This window comes from Vidua chalybeata, chromosome 21, assembly GCF_026979565.1.
Source record: "Vidua chalybeata isolate OUT-0048 chromosome 21, bVidCha1 merged haplotype, whole genome shotgun sequence".
Taxonomy (NCBI): domain Eukaryota; kingdom Metazoa; phylum Chordata; class Aves; order Passeriformes; family Viduidae; genus Vidua; species Vidua chalybeata.
In genome coordinates this window covers 249,156-276,623 of record NC_071550.1, presented here as the reverse complement: position 1 = coordinate 276,623, position 27,468 = coordinate 249,156, and the positions used below count along the sequence as shown (strand labels likewise).

The 27,468-nt window shown below is 44.1% G+C and overlaps 1 long non-coding RNA gene across 1 annotated transcript; it reads right to left on the bottom strand.

The window, feature by feature from the left end:
• Positions 1–5,421: 5,421 nt before the first annotated feature.
• On the bottom strand, positions 5,422–6,247 carry LOC128798578 (uncharacterized). The gene is made up of 2 exons (XR_008434458.1): positions 5,978–6,247; positions 5,422–5,884 (listed from the first exon to the last, which is right to left on the bottom strand). It is a non-coding gene; the product is annotated as an uncharacterized LOC128798578 (long non-coding RNA).
• Between the last annotated feature and the right edge of the window lie 21,221 nt (positions 6,248–27,468).

Below are 27,468 nucleotides of genomic sequence, written 5' to 3'. Positions count from 1 at the left end.
TGGTTAACAGTATTTGTGGAGAAAGCCAGTGATTTCAGAGTAAGAAAGGTCTATGACCCTGGAGAGGAGATGCATGTTAGGGGCAGAGGCATTTAGGTTAGTATTGATCTTAAATAATTAAAACTAAAGGTGCTTACAAGACAGATCTATTTAATTTTTTCTGAAGTGTAAGATTAAAATATTTACATTTGTTCGTAAGTATTGCAGTGCCAAATTTCAAGTCTAGACCATGATTGGCAAAGAAGTGTTTTTCATTCTGTTCTGGTTATTTGTTTTGCATGAGGCATAAATGTACTGTTCTCTATTGTCCATCTGGAATAATTAAGCACGCCTTTAGTTACCTTGCCTCAGCAAGAATCAAGGATACACAGTTCTAGCCTGAAACACCAGAAGTCCTGAAATGTGCACCAGCCAGGAACAGGAAACTATGAAAGAAATGACAATGGGAAGTTCAGGTATGTCGAGCTGCAAATCCCCCCTGCCAGGAGCCGTGGCTGTGGTGCCAGCTGAGTGATCAGTGCCAGAACAGCCACCGACGGAAGGGGGTGGCCCAGCTGAAGTCTGTCTCTGATGCTGAAGTTTGAGCATATGTCATATAGATTTTTGTAGGACATAAAATATCATAAATAATAATAGTATAGCTATAAATATTGCCTGGTGATAATTATAATGTGGAGAAGCAGACAAGTACAGTCATGGCTCTCAGTAGAGAAAACTTCATGGGGAATATTTGCCAGGGTAATATCAGTAATTATAGGGTGTGTTCAAAATAGAGCTCATGGGGAAAGATTGGCAGGATAGGCACTTTCTTAAATAAATACCCTTAATATATTGACCATAATAGCTGAAAAACAAGTCCAAAGCTTTCGTTAATCTAACTCCCTCCAGGCTGAGGACTGGTACCAGGCCAGCATCGCAGTGTCCCTGTGGGGCTTGGCATCTTCTGTGGGAGCGCGGGTCTCCCAAGGAGGGGGAGGCCAGAGCAGGACCCCTGTAGCCCCAGCACTCGAGGAGGAGCAGCCCCGCTGGGGGGACCATGGCCTCAGCCTGGGGAGTCCTGCTGGGAGCCCCGCGTCAGCCGATGGAGACAGGCCCTCCTGCTGTTCCAGAGACACGGGTGGGAAGGGCAGGAGGATGGGTCCAAGGGAAAAAATACCATTTTCCCCCAGCATGGAAGTGTGGACTGAGCAAGTTGGAGGTTTCTTGAGAAAGCCGAGTTTTGTCTGCAGTGTAAGTGCATAGATTCTCACTCCGGAGATGACAAGAGCACCATGGATGAGGCTCTGTGTCTGTGTGTGTCTGTGTGTGTCTGTGTGTCTGTGTGTGTCTGTGTGTGTGTGTTCATGTGTCTGTGTGTGTGTGTGTGTCTGTGTGTGTCTGTGTGTGTGTGTGTGTCTGTGTGTGTGTGTGTGTGTGTGTGTCTGTGTGTGTGTGTGTGTGTGTGTGTGTGTGTCAGTGTGTGTGTCTGTGTGTGTGTGTGTTCATGTGTGTGTGTGTGTGTGTGTGTGTGTTCATGTGTCTGTGTGTGTCTGTGTGTCTGTGTGTGTCTGTGTGTGTGTGTTCATGTGTCTGTGTGTGTGTGTGTGTTCATGTGTCTGTGTGTGTGTTCGTGTGTCTGTGTGTGTCTGTGTGTGTGTGTGTTCGTGTGTCTGTGTGTGTGTGTGTATGTGTGTTCGTGTGTCAGTGTGTGTGTGTGTTCATGTGTCAGTGTGTGTGTGTGTTCATGTGTCTGTGTGTGTGTGTGTTCATGTGTCTGTGTGTGTGTTCGTGTGTCTGTGTGTGTCTGTGTGTGTGTGTGTTCGTGTGTCTGTGTGTGTGTGTGTATATGTGTTCGTGTGTCAGTGTGTGTGTGTGTTCATGTGTCTGTGTGTGTGTGTCAGTGTGTGTCTGTGTGTGTGTGTCAGAGTGTTCGTGTGTCAGTGTGTGTGTGTGTTCATGTGTGTGTGTGTGTGTGTGTGTGTGTCGTGTGTGTGTGTGTGTGTGTGTGTGTGTGTGTGTCAGAGTGTGTGTGTATGTCTCTGTGTGTGTCTTTGTGTCCGTGTGTGTGTCTGTTTCCGTGTGTGTGTCTGTGTCCATGTGTCCGTGTGTCCGTGTGTCCGTGTGTCCGTGTGTGTGTCCCTGAGTGTGTGCATGTGGTGCAGGGGGGCAGAGCTCAGTCCAAGAGCCTCCCTCGCACTGCTCAGGGTGCAGAGCACCTGTGTGCCACACACAGCCTCGGCCAGGAAAGGGCCTGGTGGCTCTGCGAGGGTTCAGGGGACATTCCCGTCCCTGTCCCTGACTGCTGCCATCCCCAGGAAGGCGTGGCTGCTGTGTCCATACGCTTTGCCTAGTGACCATTCCCTGCTTTCTGGCAAGGATGTGGTTTCAACTGAGCATTGTGAGCCCCTGGATATATTTTGAAATGGAAAGGATTTTCTTTTCTTACCCATCCTGTTCAAGTATTTTTCCCTTTCCTTGTGTATCAAAATAACAATTTCCTTTCTCTCTGCATGATAGCAAACATCTATAAAGAACTCAGGTGATCCTCACTGCTTGCAGGGCAGAAGCAAGCAGGTTTCATATGGCACATGTAAACATGTCATTTGTCACCACCGATCTCAATGGATTCATCGTTTCCCTCTTCTCCCCTCTGCTGTGCTACTTTACAGTCATAGAAAGGCCTCTCAGATGCACCAGTTTGTAGACTCCTCACACAAGCACAGCCTTGCTTCCTATCTCATTACTGGCAGGATCAAAATGGCACTTTTTGGTGTTTACAGGGACTTACGTGAGAACTATAACATGACCTACAGTTTGGAGAACTGCCTTGTCCCAACTCTACCTCTGCATCTGGGATGGATGTTGAAAAATAATCCATCTCCAAGGAAAAAATCAGACATCCCATTTTATAGCTGAATTATAATTCTTTGCTGATTTTTTGGATGATTGTTTGCCACCTTTTTTTTTCATGCTTGTACATACTATCTCCTCTCCCTTGGTGTGTCGTATGATGATGCCTTAGCTGTTTGTTGCCCATGTTCTGCCACCTTTGGAGACACATACATGCACACATTCAGGCCCTTGGCATGTGTAACATTTTCCATGCCATGGTGGGCTGCTGCTGGTCCAGGAAAGGAATGCATAGGCAAGGATTTCCAGTGGGCCTGCAATAGCTGGCAAAGGCCAAAGTTCATTAAAGCAAAATAAATGTCACTTTCTTTTTGTGGAATAAATTATCCTACTGGAGTGTGATCATTGTGGTTTTAACCTGGGACCTTGCAGTAAAAGATTATACAGCAACCTCTGACCTCTTTGATTTCTGCTTTACTCTTCTGTTGTCAAGGGAATGTCCCTGATCAGGTGAAAGTAAAATGTTTAATGGGCCATATCACAGTAATATCTTACATTGAGTCAAATTGATAAACTCTTGCCAAAAATTCTTAGCATCTGGCACTTCCACGGAAACCAGAAACAATGATTGCACATATGGGAGCTCAAAGGCTAGAGGTCATGACAGCAGTTTATTACATGCACCTTACAGTGATCATTTTCCCTAGGAAATTAACCCCTCTCTAACAGAAATGCATCAAGTGAGCTCTTCACGATGTTTCCATCATATTGTTTTGGCTAATCAAGGAATAAGTGTGCAGCTAAAGTGGTGACAAGATGCAATTAAGTAAAAGATGATTGATTAGGTTTCAGTGTGCTTAATAATGTATAAAAAAGATGGTTGCGACATCAGAATGAATATGCTGGGTACGAGCTCAGAGGTCCTTGTGCAGCTGCAGGTCTGTGACAGTGGCAGAGAGTTCCCAGCACCCCTGAACAGTGACTGAGCTGCCTGGTGCTGGGTCCCAGCTGGGATCTGGGACGAGCAGCAGCACCTTCCCTTGGTGTGGCTGGCTGCTGTTCCTGACCCTCCTTATAACTGCACTGTGGGGCAACCCCTGGGGCTGGTGGCAGACATTTCAGAGTCACAGTATTGGAGACAATTATGTTGCTGTAAATAAATGGTGGTGGTTACACTCACTTATACTGAAACATCACCCTGGGTATTTTGATCTCCTTTTCTTTAAACTCTGTCATCAAAAACATCCAGACCACTTGGCCCAGTCGCAGCTAACCATGCCTGAGATGTGGCTCATATTAGTTGCATAGTAGCTGCTGAGTGGATTTTTCAAATCCACCCCGCAGAACTCAGATGATCATTGCCAGGTCCTTTGAAGGGTCATTGCTCAGCCACTGTGCTGTGCACCATGTCATGGGGAAGGTCCTTCATGCCAGCAAACCTTCCAGAGATGATGTGAACCCACTTCCCTCTTCCTACTGTGCTCAGGACTCCCTTCCAGTTTCCTTAAGGGTCAGAAGTACATCCCAAGGCACTGCCCCAGGTGCTCCAGTGAACCCAGCTCTGGGATGCTGCTGGGATGCTGCAAGCTGGGGTTTATAAGAGCACCTCTGTGAACCGTGTCATAAGAACTCTGGTTCTCTCTGAAAGTCACTAGAAATGAGCAGCAGAAGCATGAGGAAGGGAAGGATTCTCACAAGCTGGAGCTGGGTCACAGCAGTGAAAGGAGAGAGGCAGCTGAAGCACAACACGGCTGTGGGAGCTGGAGCCGCAGTACCCGGAGTCTCAGTGCCTCAGATCGTGCTTCACACAGCCCCATGCCCAGCTCACCCACCAGTTTGTGACCAGTAGCTGCTCCCCAGCATGCAGGTCCCTCCACAGCCCCCTTCTGTGGCCTGGGGGCACAGGGCAGCCACAAGGCCAGGGCTACAGGCACCTGTGCTCCTTGCTTAGGGACATGCTTGGGCATTTGCTTGCCTGAAGTCTTTTGGCTTTGGTGGGCTTTCAACACGGTCCTGCTTCTCTGAGGCTGATCTGACAGCGCTGCTGGCTGCTTCCCTGCTGCTGGCTGCAGCCTGGATCACCTTGGCTCGGTGCACTCTGGTTCTGCTCAGCAGCAGCTGTGAAGGGGCTGCCAGATACTCTGCATTGGGAACTCTGTTTTTAGGTGAACACCCTATTTTTTAGCTGTGTATGGCTGTATTACTTGTATATTTATATATTCTGTATTTATGTTATCGAAATGTAGTATTTTGTAGCTGTCTGTTACAATTTGTTTAACTTGTAAAAAATATGACTGTGCTCTCTCATACTTAACCAGCTCCTTTCACTGTAGATTCGCTGCTCCTTTCCCTCCGTGTTGGAAACAAACCACCATAATGTATGTAGATTGGAATTTTTTTTATTTAATTATTTGTCATTATTAAATTATTTATTAGTGTTTTTAATTTTCATTTCACTTCAATTTTTTTCCTGCCACCACTGCTGGCAGCTAAGATCCATGTTTCTCATGCATCATGTTCCTTCCCATGTGCATGTGCGCGCACACACACACATACACACACAGAGTATAAACAAAAACAGAAAAAGAAAAATAAGAGAGAGATTACACTTCAGTATATTTGTAAATAAAAGCAACCTGTAAACTAAGCAGAACTTTCTCTCAGTGTGCAGTTCTTTCTTTGCTTTTGCAGACTGAGAGTTGTTCTCTGTGTCCTGGGGCTGGCACCAGTGCTCTCGCAGGTGGGAGAGCCCAGGGACAGCTGGGCACTGCCTCGATGGTTTTAGTGTGGTGGAACTGGAGCCCAGGCTGCCTGGTGGAGGGACACAGCAAGGGTGATGGCAGAGGCTCCTTTTGCACTGGTTTTTGGCCTCTGAAGGTTGAGAGCTGTTCTGTAGGGATGGCGACAGGCTGTTACACGTCCTGGCTCCTCCGGCTGGCTGGCCAGACACAGGGAGCCAACCCAAACCCAGCCCGGCAGAGGAGCTGCTCCGTGGGGATTTCAGAGACCCAGGGTGATCTTTCCTGTGCAAAGTGCATGCAAGGGCAGCCTCATGCTAAAGCAGACAAAGTGTGTAAGTATTAGCAACAGATTATAAAGTATCCATCTAGTAATGGAAAATTTGAGACTAATATAAAATGATAGATACTTGCTGGTGTCTCTTGGATCACATAAACATAAACCTGAAACCTCAGCTGAGGTTTGGTCTGGTCATATCTGATTTCTCACTGCTAATCCCTAGGTCCAGAAACACACCATTTCTTTTCTATGCCTCAGACATCAAATCACTATTTCTATTTTTTAAGAAAAAATTAAAGCATGCAGTTTTACAGATAACCTAGTATCACTAAAATGGGACAGCCCCATTTCCACCCTCCCATGCCACTTCAGCACATCCCTGTAGCCCTTGTGCAGCAAGGTGGGTTCACCTGCCTGGAGAAACAGGCCATTCCCCAGCCCCAGCAGGCCTTGCCCAGTGCAAGGACATGGTGTATCCCAGGTATATCCCAGGTGTACCCCAGGGGCAGCTGCTGGCACCGAGTCTCTCACACTGCAGTTTGCACTGTCACCATGTGGGTGACATCACAAAGGGCACAACACATCCAGAGGTGGTATCTCTGTGACATACTAAAAATCAGTTCAAAAGTTTTTCCCCCTATTTTGTTCTTAAAGATGCACAATGTAACTGCTGAGCACAGATCTCCCTGCTCAAACTCTCCCCAGGGTAAGGGAGGAGGCAAGCCCCAAGTCCCACCCGAGGACTGGATCAATAAAGCATTTCTGCTCCTAGTTTCATTCCTTTTTGCTTTCCAGCTCCAAACTGCATCATCCTGTCCCACTTACAGTGGTTATTGGTGGAATGTCATTGAGGAAAAATGAATTGCCATTAGCAATTGGATTCACCTAAGTCAGAATTAGCTACTCAAATATTCATGCTCTGTGTGTATCTAATATTCATGAAGGAAGAATTAGAGCTGCCTGTAGCCATTTTTGAATCTTCCCCCAAAAATAGGTGAAAGGGATCACAAAAAAAGGGAGGAAAAAAAGAAAAGATGAATACATTTGGGGCTTGGTGTTGTGCATTGTTTGTGTTCTGTTTCTCTTTGGTGTCAGTGAGACAGAATGGAGACTGATTTATATGCCACAGCTGTAACAAACAAAAGAAGAAGAGACCAGGGAAATGGCTAGAGGTAAAAATGCCGGTGCAAGGGGCTAAAGGCCTGCACCTGGGTACTGCTTCCCATGCAGCCTCCCCCGCCTTGGAGCACCTTGTAAAATCAGATTATCTGCTGGACACAGGAGTTCAAACAGCCCTTCAAAAGATTTGTCTTAATAATTGCTGCCTTATCTTAACTTCTGGTTTTTTATCAGCCGAACTGCTGCTGGGAGGCAGATCCTGAGGATAAGGTTCTGTCACTCTTAATTATTATTACCTCTTATAATGAAAACACATTTGTTCATCCTCCCGTGCACTTGGAAGTGGTGTAACAAATGAATGTCTAGTGTTTTATCAGTAATTTTAATAACATAAAAGAACTATTATGAATATGGCCCCACTGTATAAATGATTGTACATCAAATGCTATGAAATAAATGGCATACTTGCTTCTCATTTATTTATATTCAAATATAAACCAATTACTCAGTAAGAATGAAACACATTTTTATGTCCTCAGAAAACCGTTCTTTCCTGAAAACCAAATTTTACAGTTAAGATGCTGTAGGGCTATTTTCCATCACAGAAAGAACATGATAATTAGCCCCAGAACCAGCAGGTACATTCTGAAATGAGGTGACAGAAATCCTATCTCTTTGTTTACTTTTGATGGGAAAATGAAACAATTCTCTCTGAAAGCTTACTAATGAATTTGGCCTGAAGTATTTGTCAAAGCCACAGCCACCATTTGCAGTCTTCAGCTGTTTTTTCTCATACTTCAAGAACTAAATATGAATCGCTTGGATAAAGTGATGGCACAGTGTCAGTTGTATGTGTGAAACCTTAAATTCAGAAATGATCTGCACATCTCCTTGGCCTGCAGCTCCCTGCACAGGTCTGATGGTTCTCATCAGCCATGGCCTGGGCTGGATGCTTTTATCATAAAAAGCTCAGCATGGCTTTTGCAGTATCACCAGGTGAGCAAGGCCCAGTATTGGGCATGGCTAAAGCTGCACCCCAAACTGCAAAGAAAATAAAAGTAGAGAATTATGTAAAGCGCGACATGAACTTGAGCAATGAACATTTCACTGCACTGAATGATGGCAGAGTCTGTGCTCTGCTGTCTGGATTTACACTAACAGTATCTTGACGTTTAGTTAGCAAGAGGGCATCACATTCTGTCATCTTTAGCCAAAATGTGGAAGTGAAGTGGTATTTCTGTATGCCTTTGGGATGGTGCATCCACAGGGAACCATGCAGGGATCTAACAGAACATCTGCTCACCCCAAAATCTTCTTGCCATCCCTTGTGCTGACTGACTGGCAGAGAGGGCAGATCCAGTTCCTAGAAACAGCAGGTAATGAGGGTTTGATTAGATCCTGGCGTAGTCAGATGATGTCCAAAGCAAAAAAGATTCTGTAAGACAGGTAGATAAAAGCAATGTTTTATGGCAAACCTTTAGCAGCTGACAGGAGGGACAGGCTGGAGCTGTACAGAAAGCACAGGAGCCTGGCTCAAACCTCTCATGTCATCCATCAGTGACAGAAATTTTTGTCATTGTCATGTGCTTCTGTGTCCCTCCCCTTACAAACAAATCTTTCCATATGTGGTGATATTTTACTTTTAAACAGGTTTAGGTAGAATTCACCTGGTTTTGTCAGAGTTGAGCCATTTTTCCATTCAAATTACTGTGGAAAAGAGCAGAGCACTGAAGGGTTCCTTACAGCTTTCTACCTGAAATACTATTTCCTGAATAAACAATCAATTTCATTTGGAGCTCAACACAGTTCTTCCCCAAAATATTTGTAGCTCTTTCGCTTCTTCAGTTCAGTGTTCAAGACAATGTTTTGGCATGCTGCCTCCTCCCCTCAGGTGATGGGGGCCCAGGGAGCGCGAGCGGGGAGTTGGAAATTAAGAAGGTGAGGGAGACCTGGTCCACAGAGGAGCAGAACTGACCATGCATTGATGCCCACCTCTGTTCATGGCATTTTGGGCTGAGCTTAGGAGAGCACCTCTCTGCTTCGTGACCCTGGCTGTAACCAGACACTGACCCTTTGAGCCATGAACTTCTCTGACCCAGCTGTGGGGACAAGTCCTGTCCATCGGGTGGGACAGGGGCCTTTCCCCAGAGCAGTGGGAAGGCACAGGCTGCTGCTCAGGATCTGCCACTGCAGCAAGGATGTGGATCACAGAGTTTTTTTTGTTTGGGGAAGATGTTTCACAGTGAGCCATCTGTATTATTAAAATTAAGAACACGGGATATGAAATGCCTTTTCCTTTTGAACACCCATTCTGTAAGCACCTGCTCTTCTCCCAGTCCGCAGGGAGCATGCCAGGGCTGGTGTGCAATGGTTGGGAGCTGCACACCCGCAGACAGCCAAGGTGTCCCCACCACACCCCTGCGGGTACTAGCACCTCTCAGGGTGGCTTAATTTGTTCCTTTGTTCAACTGGTAAGAATAAACTGGTGTCCAGCAGCACACAATGAGTTACTTCTGATCAGATTACCAGAGATCCGTCCCAGCTGGGGCATCCCATCACACCTGTGTTGTCAGATTAGTGGCGATAAGGAGCCGCTGATAAGCTTTGCACTGAAGGGCTCTCAGGGAACCCCGAGCATTCCTTGATCTTTCTTTACACTTCAGCACTCTACGGAAACCTTTTGTTTTAGGACTGAGAAGAGAAAACAGGTAATTATACTCCCAGTGGCAACCATCTTTCATGCAGGACGCAGCAATGGAAACCTGCTGCATACTGAAGCAGGCAAAATGCATCTGACTAAAAACAATTAATTACGTAGCCCTGGATAACTTAAATTCTTTTTCTCACTTCTATAAAGAGGGAGAAGCCCCCAGGCTGTGCACTAGGCAGAAAGAAACAAAAGTGTGTTGGCAGGCAGATCGCTATCAGGCTGGCAGCTCCTGGGATTCTTCAGGGATGCGGCTTCACATGGGGCTGCAGCCTGTGCCTGAAACTCTGCACCCAGACGCGGCTGTTTCTGCCTGGCTTCTGTATCAGCTGATCGGAACAGAAAGCTGGGACCGATGTCCCAGTTGTGCTTCATCTGCCTGACATCCAGCGGCCACGAGCGGCTCTAGGCAGCTGTTCTCTGGCAGCCCGTGTCTGTCCCAGCTTGCTGCGGAGGCTTTGTGTGTGTTACTGAGATCACAGGTCCCATTCTTAAAAAGACTTCTCACTGCTACACTAACAGTCAGCTTGCAAAACACTGATAAATTAAAATCTTAGGCAAGTGTGAAATGAATGGTTTTGACAAGGACTGCGTATCAGTGAGGGTCTGAGTGCTGCAGTGCTGGCAAGGACCACAGCTAACGCCGCAGGAGTCGGACCCACCCCAATTTTTAATTGCTGCCGTGATGCAACCCGCAGCTCCCAGGACTGCAGCTCGTCACAGGGAGGACCAACTGCCTTGAGCCCGGTAAGCTGACAGCTGAACTCCATTTCTGTGAGACTAATACATTTTTAATGACTAACAATAAATCAATAGCGCCATAAAAAAAACTAATAAATAATAAGTTTTTAATTAATAGATAAGTTATGAATAATTAAGTACTAATTTTAATTATATTTGTAGCAAAAAAGCCAGTTTCTTCACTTTCTTAATTTCTGAAACTTTCATGAAGCCTTTCAAATACAGAAGATTCCTCTAAGACAACTAGAACATGCATGAAAAAGAACAGGCTTTGAAATCTAATCTTCTCCTGCTTAAAATAGAGGTAGTGCTGGGCTGTTGACAGTAGGTCTCTGATGACTTTCAATATACTTTTTATTCTGTGAGTCTGGCACCACATAGGAAATTAATTCAGTGACAATATTTTCATTAGATTATAACCCAAGTTCTCAATCTTAGGCACATTTGTATGCTTGTAATACATTCTAATTACTTGTAAAGAATAAGTCTGTGTGCTGGTTGTCTTATTGAATATATTAAATTAATGAATAAATAAATTTGTCTCCATGCTGGGAAGGCATGGAGATGATGTCAAAAGCTTTTTGACATCAAAGCTTGCTGCAGAAGGAACCAGAAATGCACTTGGTTGTGGTTCTGATAAACAATGTGATTTGTATTGTAGGTGGACTTCTATGTCCCTCACAAGAGTGGTGAGTGAAAAAAGCATCTTTTATCCCCAAAACAACAGAAGTCAACTATGTGAGGAGATTGCTCCTCTTTTCTTTTTTACTTTTTTTTTTTTTTTTTAATGATGGCTCCTTATTGATTTTGTTAAGAGAATTGCTCTTGCTGGCTCAGCTCAGCCCCTCAAACTGTCTCCCTAGGATGGAGCTCTCAGGAGCACTCTAGGGCTTTCACATTTTTTTTTTCCACATATTTTCAAGTTATGCATGTAGGAAGGAAATAGCATATACATGAATGAAAACAGCGATACTAGAAAAACATGTCAGATTTTAGTATCATGTAGTGTCTGCCCATGTTGTGGAGTTTTCTGTTTATCTTGTCATATTTCAATAGGAAAAAAAAAAAAGAGTTATTTTTAGCATGGAGCAAAGTCATCAAAAGTGTGACTTCTTCTCAAAAGATGGGAAATCCAATACTTTTAAGAGAGCAATTGAGCTGCCATGGTAGAAAGGATAAGCTTCTCTGTTTTCTTAGTGCAGAACTGTAAGAGGCTCATTGCCCCCTACTTTGTGGTTTGTTCATCAGCTTGTTTACATACTGAATTTTCTTTCCCTGGAATGATTTTCCTCTCTGGTCCATAAGAGAAAAAAGTGCAGGTCATGGCATGCAAGGAAGCCAACCTTCTAGAGTCAGCCCTGTTCTTCTGGACTGCTTGGGTTTGCAGCTAAAGGCTTCTCATTTCTCAGAACAATTGCATCCCTTGCAAGTGTCAAATTTTCTGATCGATGGTCTTCCAAAATCCAAAATGCAGTGGGTTCAGATCTTTTCCTGGCAGCAGGATCCCTGGACATGAGGAACTATGTCTCCAGAGGAGCTCAGCGAAGACATGGGGCAGAACAAAAGGGATGCTGTCTCTTAGTGAAAATGCAGGTGAGATTGAAGAGGTCAGAGAAGACAGATTCCTGATGTTTGAAGGCTGTTTTTTCAGGCAAGGGACTTGGTGGCAAGGCTGGAGCAAAGAAAGGAAAATTTCTCTTCCAGCCTGAAATCAGAGTTGAAATCGGAGTCCATGGAACAAGACAATGTGGTCTTCAGTGTTGTTCAAGCTGCAGTGCTTTGTCAGAGAACTGTTCACCCGTGTGAAAGCGCGTAACCCTGTCAAGCTGCCAAGTGAAACTTTGGGTGATCGGCTGCGTAAGCGCTGGTAGCACAGGATAGAGCTGCCTTCGGCTACTTTCAATTACACACCCAATTCTTTTAAGACTTCTGAATATTTGGGAAGGGAGAATATGCAGAACTTGTTTGTTTACATCAGATTGTGCTGTGTTTTCAGGTTTCTTAACTGCTTTTGGAACATGTGAGCACAGCCTAGCCCTTCCCCTTCCACATACCTGGCAGCTTTGTCAATGCAGCAAAGGAATCCTCCCCAGGAGTAAGCAGCTGTGTCAGACTGATATTGTGCAGGGTTTCATCATTTCAACCAAGCGGGAGCTGGAGCAGAGACAGGCATTAAGGAGCTGATGCTTTGCAAAGCAAACAGTCGGTGCTGGTGCTGCTGCGATGATTCAGGCGGCCGCAGGGCACTGCTGAGCTTGGGCTGGGCGAGGAAGGTGGCAATCACTGGCATATGTCAGCCTTTCATCTTGTAGGTACTGCTGGAAGTGTGGCCAGGCTCTACTGGACTTGGTGCTGGGCAGAGGAGATGGAAGTGCACTCTCTCTGCCCTTTTGAGCCAGGTCAGCCACCCAGGGCTGGCAAAGCACGCAGCAGTCCCCAGGCACTGAGCCTCCCCAAAGGCTTGGCAGCCTGGCACCCTGCAGACAGCACCAGGGAAGCTTGGCAGGAAGCTCTAAGCATTGCATCTTCTTCAGAACTGAAACGTTTTTTCATGGCTTGGGATGCTCTCAGGATGGCCTGTCTATGCAAGTAGCTTTTTTCCACAGGTGATTGCAAGTGAGGTCTTTTGGATGAGGAACTCACTGAAGTTGACAGCTTAGTTATTTTGAATTTATATACAGCTCTCTGTTCAGCACCAGGGTGGTGCTCAGCCTGCCCTAATTAGCCCAAATTACTGTAGCTACAAAAAGCAGGAATTGATTCTCATGGTACCTTGCTTATCTCTACATAAAGCTACTGCAAAGACATGCCCCTGAGGGCATCACAGTAAATTTCTGAACCTTAATTCACGTGTTCAAGCTGCTATTCAAACTTCCACACCAGATCTATCACTGCATTTAGTAATTTTCAGCTTCTAATAAAGAACACTCTACCTTTCTTTTCTAATCTTCTAAAAACATGTAGCAGCATTCAGCTATGAGAAGGAGTACCCTGAAGAGCCAAGACACCATAACCTCCCTCTAGATGACCAGGACTTCACAGCTCAGAGCCGACTTGCCCCGTGATAAACCCACCCAGTCCTTGCTTTGTCCCAGTGCTGCCTTTCCCTACGTCATTCTACTCACCCACTCCCAGAGGAGCCATGCCATGGGCAAGGAAGGCAGTGCGGCTCTAGCTCACACTGCTAATGAAGAAATGCCTCAATGAGCTGTCAGAGGAGAGTGAGTCCTGGAGAATTGGAGCTGGTATCTGCAAGCCTGGAATATCTGTGTTTCTGTACCAAAAGTAACAATTACAGCACAAGAAGAAAAACAAACCTCTACAGAATAAGGCAATAAACCCAAACAGGTGTAGTCAAAGCAAAGGTAGTATTTTATTAATCATCATTATTTTGCTTTGTCAAACTTGATAACTGAAGAAAAAAGGACTTTTTTAATTGTAGTGAAAAAATCTAACAGACTGGAATGGAAAGCTAACTTTCTGACCACTGGGAAAAAAGTCTGAAATTATAGGTTTTGAACCAAATGCACATATGCGTGATTAAAGCTTTTATAAATGAAAATACAAAAAAACATTACTATTTCGATACAACTGAAAAGTAAACACAAAGTTTACTTGACATGGCATTTTTATGCAAATATTATTTTATTTTATATTTCTGAATTAAAATTAAGAATATCTGAATAAGACCTATTTTTCCTCCAAAGTGATCTTGCAAAACTTTATTATGTTCCAGGTACCTGTTCTGATTTTCCTATAAATATAGGTTGGCATGTTTTATGTTTCTGAGCCCAGAATGGGTGTGGCATGAACAAGATCTTATATATGTGAAAATTCAAAGGTGTTTGTGGCTTTTCTTTCCCAGTGTTGCAGGAGAATCAAATAGTCATTCCTTGCATACTTCAGGCTTCTCATCATTTACCTTTCAGACTTGTTATAGCTGCAAAGAGCATGAAAAATGAAGCATGAAGGAAAGCACAAGATTATGTTAAATGATGAGCATCATCCCTTAGGTGGGCAGATTTCACAGATATATCCTGTGTGACAGCAGCAGGCTGAGGAGAACCTGATTTTGAATGATACAGAGTGCAGAGCATTGTGAGTTGAGGATACATGCTGCAATCAACAAAATCCAGTGAGATAAAATAGATGCTCAGTGTACACACATGCCCATGAAGTGTGAAGAGGCTCTCCAGGTGAGGCATGCTTGGACAAGGTGCCCCACTGCTCCACCTGTAAGCACAATGCTGCTGGCCTGGTCACTGCCATGCAGCCAATATCAGGAAAGGCCCATGGGGGAGGAAAAGCTGGCACTCTCAGAGTCCAGGCAGCAGTAAGGATTGAATCTGCTCTGTCCCACTGGGAGAAAAACGTCCCACTCTATTTGCCAGAGTCACACGCGACGTGGCGAGAAGGTGCTCCTCACAGACGGGCTTTGACACGGCAAACACCAACACAGCCACTGCTCTTGGCAGCATTTCACAAGGGCTTTCACAAGGATTAACTGTTCCTGAACAACTTCTCTGATATATAAGGTACAAATATTCTTTTCTTCCAGTCAGTCATGCAGGCCTTTCTTGTACAAACACTGTGACCAGCAAAGGAAAAATCTTGCCCTTGAGTTGTGCAAAATGCCTTCAGTGCTCCTGTGGCCAGTTCCACAGGCACTGATGGAGAGCAGGACGATGTTCCTCAGGGCACAGGGTCTCTCCAGCACTTTGTCCCTGCACACCTACTCTCAGGAAAAAAAAAAACAGAGATCTTGTCCTTCTCTAAGGAACCAGCAGCCAGAACTCAATAAGTCCCAGTTCACAACCCATGTTGGTGATGCTCTGTCAGAAACCAACTGATGTTTCTTGTCTCTGTTAAAAATACTCATGTTGTCACCTATACTGGCAAGTGAAGGACATGGCAACTCCTAGACCTCCATTCTGGTCTAGAACAAGGATTCACAGGTGTCATAATTTCTACTGTGGGAGTGTTTAAGTTTTTTGTCATTAACAACATCTTGATTTTACATCAGACCTTGGTCCCCTGGCTTGTGCTTCACAGACTGTACATAAATATCACATATGCACCAGTTCTATCAGAGATTTTTATTAATAGCTGCCATCGTAAACCGATACAAATCTCTAAATTTTTCTTTTATTTTGATTTCATGAGGCTATCAAAGCTCTACCACATCAAAGCAAATGTTGTCTGTTATGATCAAAGTCCATAGGATTTCTAATGTAATCACCATCCAAAACCTGAAAGAAACATTATGGGAAGGATTAGTTTGGTTTCAGACAACTGAATTAGAAACAAAATTCCCAATGATATTCAGTAGCATTTTGGCAAGTAGGTCCTAGAAGCCCTCTGGAAACCTGGACCAGGCCAGTGGGTGATGCACCATTTCAGCACTGTGCTCAGTAATTTTATCCTCAAACAATTTTAGTTAGGGGCACTCCCAACATCTATCTCACAAATTACTGGTGGAGTCACATCCCCTGCAGCACTGCTAGGATATTGTATCATGCATCTTTTTTAGCTTATGACTAGAAAAGATAAGATCTGAAAAGAATTTGGTGGTGAGGTAGGTGATGAAATTCTGCTGCTGTTTGAATACATCAGGCAGGAATTGTTTTGAGTCTGAATATGTATTCGATTTCCACAGGCTTCCAGGTGAGCGTCTTTTGCAGCGGGAGTACAAGCACTGATATGCAGATAGAACACAATACCTATCAATAATCCAATGACACCTCGAAAATCAGGGAATACATTATTCCATAATAGTAGATGAACTAAGAGCCATTCATTTCTTTAACATTAGATGCCTGTGTTGTCTCAAGCCTGGTTCATATGCATAGGTAAATACAAGTTAAATCATCTCTTTCAGGATGCTTATCAGCCTCTGCTCCTCTTTACACTGAAGGTGTAATAACAGTCATAACAGCACGGACAAGGGCAAGGACACCACTGCAGTTTTGACCTTTTTCCAGCTCCTGGTAGTGATCTGGCAAGGGCATACTTTTATTTAACCTACACCACTGGGCATCGTTCCTTTGGTGTTTAGTGCAGGTGTGAACACAGGCAGTTGCTTAGATGGAATAAATGCAGAATACATGCAGTTTAGTCATCACATGTGATAAACTGTGGGAAAAGCAGCCAGCTCCTGTGACGCTCTTGGTAGCAATAGCTTTATGGAAATGAGGACACAAGGCAGTGATTTTCTGTAAGGCCCACTAGGTAAATTCTGGGAAGCAGGTAACCAGGTCAGGTCCTAATGAGACAAGCATAGATCGCACAGGTTGTGCTATGTCTTGCTGAGGCACAAGTGGGTAGTAGCAAATGGACATGCTGGGATCTGCTTGCTGGCTCCCAAGCTGCGAGAATGGTAACCACAAAAACACAGAGAGTGGAAAAAATTATTCTATGCTTTTAGGGCACTTACATCAAACACATCGGGAAAGCAAAGTTCCAACACAGGAAAACAGAGAGCAGCACTTCTTTCTGATCTCTATTTTCTGATGGCTCGTCTGCTTGCAGGTTAGTCAGACCTGCCTGTTCACTCCTGCATGGAGTGCAATCTGCCAGAGGAACTGCCAAATTATCCTGACACCTTACAGCAGGCAGCCTGTTACCTGAACATGAAACAGGCTTTGCTTTGTGGAGAGGAGCCCATTTGCAGAACCCTTGCGGTGAGGCAGCACAGCTACTGTGACAGCCTCCCGCTACACCACCCCTGTGCTGAGGTGGGATGTGAGGCTCACAGCTGAAATGCGCCTTTCTCATCCCTTTTATGTCACAATGTGTCTGTATTTCTAGGCAGGAGCATTTTCCCTTCTTCCATTTTACCTTACAATAAAGCAGAGCAAACAAAGAGGTATCAAGCCCCTGAACATCAAGGGGGAGAATACACACATATTCTCTCCCACATATTCTCGGGCTGTCCAAGCTATAGACCCAACATGGTGTGACACAGCAGACGCAGCTTCCCCATTGTCCGGGTGACCCCAGCTGAGCCGGGAGGAATGGCCCAGGGCGGGGGAGAGAAGGATCAGCTGTGGGCCTGATCCCAGCTGCACCAACCAGCTTTGTGACAGGCAATAAAGGGCCAAAGAAAAGTCTTTTGTCCTTGATTGCGAGAGAGCGACGGACCTCCTCTCATTGGCAGGGATGACAATTAACCACAGAGGATTTGTTCATTGTCTGGCACTCGAGATCTCCCAGCAGTTGTCCACTCTAGCATGCTCAAATAATGGGCAGTACCTTGGTTTTGTCAATGGCTCTGTCGGCTTTGTGTGCCTGTGCCAGACTGTCAGCCTGGAGGAGCCGCTTGGCTGTGGCAGAGAAAATGTATGACAAACAATGCCAGGCCAGGCTGAAGAGTGAAGTGAGGTCTCCTTCCAGTGAACCTGGAATAAACAAACAGTGCTGGGCTGACAAGCATTTCATGAGGGCTCCATCACCCCACGTATAAAATCCTTTCTGAGAGGACATGCCAAGTAACCTCCTTATGCTGAGACCTCTAGCTTGGAGTGAGTGTTATGGAAGAACTCTTGACCCCTGGAAAAGGGCATAACATGAGAGCAAAAAACAACATCGTGGCAGCCCTCCGTGCACTTTCCTGTAGGAGCAAGAACTTCCACCGCTCAGCTGGGGAAGAATGAATCCCATTCAGGGAGGGAAGCTCAGGCTATTGAGGCTGCCACCAGACACCTCTTCCTGATGCTAATCCTATTCTTCTGCTGTGGATCAAGTAATTCTTGTGTGAGTATTTTTCATAGGCTAAAGAAAAAAGATATTTAACCACAACAAACCCGCTGCCTGCAGATGTCAATCTTAGCTTCTGGGGTCTAAATTATAAGCACCAGCTACCAATTTCTGGCTGTCATTTTTACTGCAGAGGTACCCCACACATTGACATGGATCTCCTGGCAGCGCCAGTGCTTTGCCATCCTCCTGAAAGCAAGCATGTCCTGAAAGCAAACAGTCCTCCAAGACACGAGAAAAACTTTATCAGGCTTAATGCTAGAAGGCACTGACAGCTATGTTTTAAATAATCTCTAGCAATACTTGTTTGGGAGTGCAGGAAAATTCTCCTTGCAGAGAAATGCCTTCACTAATTTGAAGAGTAGAGAAGTACTCAGAGGATTTCAGCCTTGCTTGGTCACCAGCCTGCCCCTCCTCCAAGCACTTAAAAATCCTCCTCCACATTCAGGCGACTCAGTCATTCTAGCAGAGGCTGGAGGGGGGCAGGGTCCTCACAGCATCCTGGTAAAACAGTGCAAAAAGTCAAGAGTGCCCCAAATCCTTATGAATCAATGTTCTGAAATATGTTTTCAAAAATCTTGTTGCAACACTTTCAGCAAACCAAATGGTTTATGTTTTGTTATTCATTTTTCTTAAATGAATGCTAGCAAAAACTGTCTGAGCCATGAAGCTGATCTCCCACAGTGGTAGACAAGGGCCCTAAATGTGGATTTATTGCCCTTTTATTGCCCTGATATCAACCTCTAGGTTCCCACAGCCTGCCAGGGAGTCCCCTTGCTCAGCCTCAGAAAAGAGGAGACTTGGCATTCTCTGAGGTGCTCGACCTTGACCAGTGCAGCCCACCGGCTTCCACCCATGGCTGCTCAAAGGAGAAGGACGCGTTTCAGCAATTCTCCCCAAGGGCAGCGGCCCCTTGGAGGTGCCCCAGTGACCCCGGGCTGATGGATACCTGTCTGATCACTGTCAGTCTGATGGAGCCACTGCTGGGGCTCATTCTCAGCACGCTCCTCTGGCATATAGTTAGTGTTGATGATGACAATTGGCAACTGTATCATTTTACACCAGGCTGTCATCTTCTCTCACAGATACTTGTAAATATTTCCTTTCCTACCAAGGCATCTTCATTCTGCCACCATTATCAGACCCAAATTCAGCCAGAGGAATTGATACCTCCATGTACACTTGTGACTACTTCTGAGTCCAGTTATAAGGTGCACTTGAAAATCCAAGAAATGAAGTGGCTTCCTATAGATTTCCTTTGCTAAAGTCCATCTTCTGATCCCATAGCTCTTCATTCTTCATTGCTCAGCTGGTGTAAGATTCATGTAGAAATTGCTGCTGTGTACCCGAGTGTGTGAGGTTCCTTTCTCCAGCTGCCCTTCAGCAAGCCCAGGAAATTCTGGTCAGCAAAGCTGGCATGTAAACTTAATATTCAAATAATGAAAGAGAAGAAGGAAATATGAATCTTAATTTATTTTTAGCCATGATAGACATTTAGTAACTATATGCTACTTGCTTAGCACGGCATTAAATTTTGTTATTGCCCTTTTCATGGCACTTTTTAGGACATAGCTGGAACCTGGAGGCCAGAACAATATCAAGAAGGACAGTTAGATACATTCCCACAGATTGCTTCAGCATGGGAAGATGCTGCTTTGTAATCATAGCAGATGGAAACACCAAAAGTTGAACTATGGTAGGGAGAACAATGTGGTAGTTAACATGCATAAAGTATAAAGTTTTATAAAGCCTTCAATGTATGTGCCTTGTTGGAATTTACAATAATTTAAGGTGCTTATTATTCCTTCAGGCATGGAACTCATAAATATTACTCAGTGCTATTTGTCATTGGCTTTTCTGTCATGCATAAAGCAAAATTAAATACTTATCTCTATATCGTTAACGTATTAAACATTAGGATTTATGGGGTTTGAGATTTTACTTGCTCTGAGAACATTAACTTCCTGATGAAAGATCTAAATGCAAATAGAAGGAATGCCAAAATACCCTGGAACGTAATTAAGGATACTGAGGTGCGAAGAAGCCCCAGGCAGAGGAATGTGTAGTTTTCTTATTTCCACTGTCATGGTGGGCTGGTTTTCTTTGTTCTACATTTTTGCACACTGCCCCAGTGTGCCACCTTGTTTCTTTCGCATGAGGTGAAGAACATACTAGTTCATTCTTACATAGATTAACAGTTAAAGAGTATTGCTGGTTTAAAACATATCCTTGCTGCCTGTACTGGGAAACGACAACTCTGAAGTGTCTAGACTTAAAAAAAAATCATTGATCATTCTTTCCATGGGAAAAAAAAATTCTCTTGGTAGCTTTACTTGATTACTTGCTTTTGTTGCTACCCAGGGTTCCTGCAAACAGGAATTGAAAGGGAAAACTTTTAACCTTTTTAAATGTATATTTCTGCTGCAGAAAATATATACTTTCTGTGCTGGTGTACGTCCGTAACTAAATCTACATCCTATTTTGTCCATACCATTCAGAATGATCTACCACACTTTTTGGCCTCTTCACACAATGCCAAGCTGTGTCCCAGCAGCATTCTTGGTGGTCACTCCAAATAGACAGCTAGAGCTTGCTGGCTCTGTAACATCCTGTATCTCACCCCAAAGGACTAAGGTATTTTATTCAGAAGACATTTTCTGCTCTGTCTTGTTCTAGTAGATTTAAATGTCCTTAGTGATACATTTGACACTTCGCTTATGAAACTTTCTCACAGCCCTGCAGATCTCACTGCCAGCCCAAGCTTTGCCACTATTCATTTCTTCCATCATTCCTGATAGAATGATAGAATCATTCTATTTATGATCCTGAGGAATTCCTCTCCCACTTATAAGTCTGCTATAACATCTTACCTTCTAAGCCAACCAACTTCTGCCACTTTTTTCATCTCACTATTGGCCTATTTTTATTATATTTTGAGTCTTGCTAATATTTGTAACTATTTCTATTTAAGTACAAGTAATTGTATTAATCACTCTACAAAAAACCCACAAGTGAATGAGTTCAATCTTCACACTAATAGTTGAAAAATCCAAGCTGACACTCCCCACTGCTAATGAGAAGCAGACAACACTGAGAGGGGTTCCAGTGCCACCACTCACTCACGGTACTGCTTTGTCTCATGCTGTGTGGTTGGTTCCACCTCTGTTCATCTGCCTTTATTTGTCCATGCTGCAGTCAGAGAGCACCAGGTGTCTTTTACTAACACATGCTAGGTACTGGAGTTACATCTTGCTGTTTGAGCACCAGCTTCATCCCAATACACCAGTCAGAAAAAGAGGGCAGACACTGTAGTTTGCTTCCCCTCAAGGCAACTGGGAGGGAGGACTTGCATCATTCTTGGTAAGATAAACACTATGATAGATTTGCCACATCTGTGCAGAGGATTAGCAAAACTTTGTGCTGTCCTCCATGAATGAGCAGCAGCCAGCTACCATCCAGCATTCAGTACTCAGCAGCTGGCAGAACTTCTCTTTGTCTTGATAAAAGTGTCTTTCACAGGTGGCAGGAACTGATTTAATCAGACTGTTGGAGGGAGCTCAAAAAAGTTTTCTCCTGTACAGATCAAAGTACACTAGCACTGTCTTCAGAGTAGTGATGGTTGTCACACAAATCATCTCCCAGCTTTCTCCAGGTCACTGCTGCATTTGTGACAGTCTCTTTACTCAGATCAGCCTCCAGAGAGCACGGCACACACAGAACCCTCCAACATCACCATGCTGCTCTTCTGAGCCTGACCTGTGACAGGAGCTTCCTAAGGCTGTGCTGACCTTCCTGTGCTCTACAAGATGCCTCTGAAAACCTCACTCTAAACTTCAGGGTTTATGCAGATCAATTTATTCACAGTCAAATTGCACTCCTGTTCCAGGCTGCTGTAGATGCATGTGGTGAGATTTTGAGGGGAACAAGACACAGGTGGCAGCTGACTTCAGCTCTGCTTCGTCTCTGTGTTATTTTCTAGGTTGAGGTCAAAGAGCTGTATCTTCCCTGGTTGCTTGTACTGTGCACAGATTTAGAACCTTTATTACCTATTAATAAGTAAAAGAACAGTGATGTCTTCACATGACGAAAGTAAAGGATTTTTTTAAAAATTAAAGAATCTTGAAAGATGAAAGAATTTGTTTTCTGTTGGAGATTATAAAATCCAAAATGAATACAAAAATGTCAGCAACAAGATTTCCAGTACACAAGTCTTCTCTTTTAAGGAGGCCTTTCTCATTCCGTGCATTACGGATGTTTAAATGAAAGGTTACACACAGGGTCATCAACAAGGCTCACAATGCCTCCAGCCTTACAATACACTCCACTTCAAAGGGATTGGCTGCATTCCTGAGCCTTGTACCAATAAGCACTAATAACACTGAAAAATGAAAACTGAACCAGATGTCTCCAATAGCATTGATTCTTATTAGCTGTTCACAGCTATTCTTACACCTCTGGGCATAACGAGGCAGAGCCACGTTGGGTGTGTGGCTGTTGAGCCGGTAATGCCATTGGAATGCTCTCACGCTGCTGTGAGCTGCATTCTTGACAGACTGTCTCCATTATGTTCTTAAGAAAACTTCTTTAAAATGTCATTTAAAAATGCATCAAATATGTAAACTCTTAATCAGGATAGGATTTGACAGTAACTTGTACTTAAAATTAACTGAAAAGAGTGACCAAATGGACAGTAGTAGTGACCCATACATTTATCTGTGCCTTGTTGCTGATCCCAAAGCAGTTGAGGACACCCAGAATGAGTTTAGGGCAGGTCTGTGGCAAGAGAAGAGAAGAATGGCAAATAATAGTAAAAAAAAGTATGCTGCTATGCTGTAAATACCCCAAGCAGACAAGTAACAGCCATAAGCTCTTTATACAATCTGCTCAGTGAACGGAAGTGAAACTGCTTTGGTACAACCCACAATGGCAATGAGCATCTGCATCCTTGTCCAGAAAACCAGAGCCTCTTTGGGTTTGCAGAACTCACTTATCTGCCTGGTTTTCTAGTACACTCTTGTTCTTGGACATCATCTTTCTGCCTAGGAAGAAGGCAGACTGGGAGTCCACAGGGAACAGATTTTAACATCATTTAATTCACATACCATGAAGATTGCTCCTGCTGCAGAAGTAGATAATAATTTTAGTCTGAAGATTGATAGTTCAAGAACACCTTTCAGAGTGCACCAGAAACCTCTGTGACAACAGGAAAGGGAGAGCTAGGTAAGGAGAGATGCTGTGAAAGGGGAGATACTGATGTAAGCAGAGCTGAAACAGATGATAAACTCTGTCCTTTCAGCTGCCAATCCAAAATATTTTCTGTCACTAAGGGCTACCCAGTGAGGTGGATCCAGATGCTTCATCCAGATTAAGTTTAAAATTAAGAAAACCGTAATAAAAGAAGATTTTCTTATTAATAACTGAAGAATCTATTCTCCTTGGTTAATGTAGAAGTTGCTGGTGCAGGTAGCATGAAGATCTTTGATACTAAAGGGACCCAGTCCCCACAGTACAACTTGAAGACCACGAGCCCAAGTCCTGCCATTGCTGCTTCCAAAGCAATGCTGAGATACAGCTTAAATTAGCAAAGGAGAGTGCCATGTTTGCTGAACTGGCCAGGACTTTAGACCTCTTGGCTGAGTAACAAGAACTCCAATAAAAACTTTATTTTGAATTTGATAAAATGGATCCCCTAGCACTCACTAGCCGGGGAGATGGGGACCATGTGCAGCTAACATGCCATGAGCCTAGTCCCCCCACCATGGTGGTGCCAGGAGGTCCTGTGCATCCCTCCCTGACACCCCTGTCTAACTGGGCAGCATAAAGTTGTGTGTGCTATTACTTTCTTTGGAGACAGAGCCAAAGAATCACCATGTAGGTTCTTTACCAGTTGGCCATTAAGCATTCTCATAATAAATCTAAACAAACACCCCAAAGACCCCATAAAAGCAGACAACACAATGATTACCAAAGGGAAGGAAGGTCAGAGAAGAAGAAAGCTAAAAAAGGCCTCCATGGAGCAGCTGTCCACATTAATAGCACAGGCAAAAGCACAAGACCTTCTGCTTCAAGAGAAATTCATCCCCTGCTCTGCTTTCCCACTTCCCAGTGCCAACTAACTCCAGAGTTATTCTAAAGGCTATGCAGTGATGAAAAGCACAGTAAAGGAGGAAGCAAGAATGAGTGCATCAAACAAAGAAGTTTCAGAGAACATGTATTTATTGTGTTCACTTGGATGCATTGATGAATAGCAAGTGAAGAATCATTCAACTGATTGGATGGAGCTCAAGGTAGACAGACAAATTTAGGACTTAACCAGAAGTAAGAAACGCTGCAATGACTTGTAAAATATGTCTGTTGGATCTTGGCTTCAGCCATCCCCACTTTTGTTCATAAAATCCGTTCCACTAGTTCTGTATTGGGTAATACCCCAAATGAGATTATTTTACACACAACTATATTTAATTTGCAGTGAGGGGAACACCTTGGTTTGTTTTATGTCAACATGCCTGTTTAATTGGGCTTCTGATTATTTAATATCACTGCTGAAGAGGTAGTTTTTATGAAACACAAAAGAAAATTTAATGAAAATTATTCACAAGCCCAACTTCTGACTAGTAAAATCAAGAGCTTAATGTAAGAGCCGAAGTCCCCATCTGCTACTTCTCTGAAAAGAAGACCCTACATGAAGGATTTATTGTGACATTACAATGCTTGATGTCAAATAATCTAGCCAGAGGAACAATATTGCCCTAAAGAGAGCCATCAGGCCCAGTGTGACATGGGTATTTGAAAGGATTAACTGCACTTAAATCAATATGGGCAATGAAAACAGAAATAACCAATCTCTTGGCCGCTCAATTATTTAAGACTGTTTTTAGTCCCCACAGAATGGAATTAAACGCTTGTTTAAGAGGACTGACAATTAGATCTATTTCTTTAATGTCAAGATAAGAACATGGGATCTGTGACTGCAGTACAGAATGAGGAAGTGGCATCTTCCAGAGAGGAACATGCAAAAAGGAGAGTTTGGGTGTGACTGGCAAGGGGCTTTCCTGGGGAGGGAACCCAGCTGCTCCCCACTGGCACAGCCACTGTGTGCTGTACACTGCCTGAGAATCACAGAATCACAGAAGGGATCAGGCTGGAAGGGACCACAGCAGGTCATCTAGTCCAACCTCCCTGCTCAGCCAGTGTCATCCATGCTACAGGGTTGTGTCCAGATGGTTCTGGAATATCTCCAGAGAGGGAGACCCCATAACCTCTCTGGTCTCTGTTGCAGTCACACATCTTGGAGAGAAGTTCTTTCTCGCGTTCAGGTGGAACTTCCTGTGCATCAGTTTCTGTCCATTGCCTCTTGTCACTGCTCAGCACCATCAAGAAGAGCCTGAATGGCTCTTGGCATCCTCCCTTCTTGGCATCCTCCCTTCAGACACTGATGAGTTCCCCCCTCAGTCATTTCTTCTCAAGGCTGAACAGGCCAACTCCACTCCTCTATGAGAGATACTTTTGTCCCTTAATCAAATCTGGGGCCCTCTGCTGTATCTGCTCCGGGAGCTCCCTGTTTGTCTTGCACTGAGGAGCCCAGAACTGGACACAGCACTCCAGGTGTGGCCTCAGCAGGGCTGAGGAGAGCAGCAGTATCACCCTGTTGGCCTCCCCAGCCATGGCAGTGTCTGTGGCTGCTGCCAGCCTGTGCCCAAGGCTCGCTGTGGCAGCACGGGGCAGGGCCAGGGGCGCACAGCAGGTCCTGTGGCAGTGCTGGCCAGGTGGGGCCGGCCACACACACACCAAGCCCTGCCCCAGGGGCCACACACACACCAAGCCCTGCACCAAGCCCTGCACCAGGGCCCTTGGCCGCACCTGGGAGCTCAGCAGGAAAGGCTGCATCCACAGACAGCTCCTTGGCTGTCATCTTCCCTTCCTAGTGCTATGCTTGAGGAGTATAAAACACAGGCTTTAAAATTCACAGAACACTAATAACTGAGTGTTATTGCAGCTGACAGCACAAATGTAAGATCATTTAATTGAAGTGGACTGACAATTTCCCAGTTATTTGACTTTTGAAAACTTTGTCAGACCTATCCCAATATTGTTTTTAAGACCTTTTTAAAATGTTTTACAGAGCAACCACTGTGACCTTTCCTGCTGATACTATTTCTCCTGAGGTGTTTGTTCATCTCAAATGCAATGAAAAAATTCCTGGTGTGAAAACTTTTAATAAGAAGTTCTATTTTCAGATGATAAAAAGGAGGTCACAGAGCAGGATGTATGCAAAGCATTGAATGTTCAACCATCATATTGCAGATACCCTAAGCTACAGGGAAATATCAGAATGCATGTGGTCAGTTAGAGTTCCTGGCCTGAAAAACTGAGAGATGTTCTTAAATTGGAGAAAACCCATTGCACCAGAAATTTGAGGAAAATAAGTAGTTCTAGTCACTGTTGTCCATCATGAATTTCAGGTTTTACAAGGCTTCTGTGAGAGGCAGGACAGATAAAAAGTCTGATTTTTGATTTTTAGGCTGCTTTAAAATACAGCAAGTCTCTGCAGAAGCTCTTCTCTGCTTGGTAACCAACATATCACAGTAATTCTCAATGTGACATAAGGACTTCTTGCTGCTGTTGAGCTCCTAGTGATGATAGAAAAGCTCTTCCTAGATCTTCTGCCCCTTTTATGTGTTTTTATCTCTCCATTAAAATATAATTTGATATTAATTCCTTTTAGCCAGGAAAAAAGGCGCTGTCCAGAAAAGCTGATGCTTTTCTAAGTACTTTTTAAAAAACAATTTGTGAAAATGTATTGCAGAAAATCATTACTCATAATCTTTGTCTTGACAATTATAAGCATAATAGCTTGGGGGTATTGTTGATTAATGATTTCTGTTTCCTCTGATGTTCTTGTCCTAACTTGTCCACATTTCGGAGTCATAGACTAAAGCATCAAAAAAAAAAAACCCAAACAAAAAAACCAAACAAAAAAAGAAAACAAAAAAAAAAACCCAAAAAAACTCACCAAAAAAAAACCAGTTGTCACTTTGTAATCAGAGACATAGATTAAAATCAGCAGATTTTATGGTTTATATGTGTCCTGCCAGCTTTGCATACAATTCTCAACTTCAACATTTGCCATTGATCAGCTGCAATGATGAGCCTTGCACTCTGCACAGCTGGTTTTGTTGTCACCTCACTAGTTATTTTCATGTCCTTATTTTTCTGATCATCACAAAATTATTTATTTCCTCATCTCCTGCATCAGTAGTACAGAGTTGCTCATTCTTCTTTAAAGCATTTGGATCACT